This window comes from Rhagoletis pomonella, unplaced genomic scaffold (genome assembly GCF_013731165.1).
Source record: "Rhagoletis pomonella isolate Grant_MI unplaced genomic scaffold, Rhpom_1.0 Rhpom_scaffold_25049, whole genome shotgun sequence".
Taxonomy (NCBI): domain Eukaryota; kingdom Metazoa; phylum Arthropoda; class Insecta; order Diptera; family Tephritidae; genus Rhagoletis; species Rhagoletis pomonella.
The window spans coordinates 1-1,259 of NW_023483525.1; the positions used below are offsets into that span (position 1 = coordinate 1).

Genomic DNA, 1,259 nt, shown 5'->3' on the forward strand with positions numbered 1-1,259 from the left:
TTTTTATGTTTTAATTTTGAGTGCTATTGATAATGACATAAGTCTCTTCCAATATAAAAATAAAAAAAAACGATAAATCTTATATAATCTAAAAGAACTGGCAATATATACATATGTATATTTATGTATATATATTTTTTTCAAGGTAAAATTGGAGCATTTTTAAATTTTTTGTTTTGGCTACAGATAGACAATTTTCTACTTAACAACACAAAAAAAGCGCGAAGAAAAATTTAAACCCGTTCAAAAGTTATGACTTTTTGATCACTCACACCACTAAAAAAGTACACTGTGAGTCGTTTACTTTTACTTGCAGATTGTCAATAGGTGCGTTCGCTTAAAATCTCCAGTAAAAACCAACCAACTGCCTAATTGCGGCGAAATGTCATCTGTTCTCTCACAAGAGAAAAATATCCCAAATAGTACGCGAACAGAAAATTTGCAGAAACTTGCAAGTTAGACGAACAGCTGATATAATTTTTGTTTACATTCAAAACTGTAAAGTTTAAAACGTACGAAAAGTCATCACAAAGTGTTATACTGGCACAGTTTATTGATTAAACAAATAACTACTTATTTCTTACAAGTTTAATTAGTCGCATTTTGTAATTTTTAACTTCCAAACCATCAAATTCAATTTTGTGATTTGCGTAAATGCCAACCAGCTGTTTTTGATCAGCTGTTTTCCTGTTGGCAAATTGCTGTTGGCAAAATTTTTTCCAGCAGCTTCCCCAGTGAACTTATAAAATTATTATAAATAAAAATAATTATAAGTTCTCTGCAGCGGTTTATGGAATGCGCACTTGTGTTCGCTACATCCTGATAAACAACATGCTTCTCTCGTGTCCAATCAAATAAATAACCGGTCCACTAATTTAGCAGTTTAAGCAAATAAAAAAAAAATTAAATTAAAAAAACTAGAATCGCCCGAGCAGGGACTTGAACCCTGGACCCTTGGATTAAAAGTCCAATGCTCTACCGACTGAGCTACCCGGGCACTTGCCGTTCTCTTACCAAATATTCGTTTTGTCACCATACCATTAATACTGCTAAGTTTTTCACCACTGATGGTTGTTGTACAAGCTACAATTATACCAGATTTATGTTTCGTAAAATAACCTCATTTTTTCTCAAGAGATGTCGCACTACCAGAGAACGTTTATAAATGAGAAGGCGCATTTCCAGTGGACCGTTTTTGCAGAGAACGTTTATAAATGACAAGGCGCATTTCCAGTGGACCGTTTTTGTTGCGCAAAAAT

The 1,259-nt window shown here is 33.3% G+C and overlaps 1 non-coding gene across 1 annotated transcript; it reads right to left on the bottom strand.

Annotated features, from left to right (window-relative positions):
* Positions 1-924: 924 nt before the first annotated feature.
* Positions 925-997, bottom strand: Trnak-uuu. Its single transcript has one exon. It is a non-coding gene; the product is annotated as a tRNA-Lys (tRNA).
* Between the last annotated feature and the right edge of the window lie 262 nt (positions 998-1,259).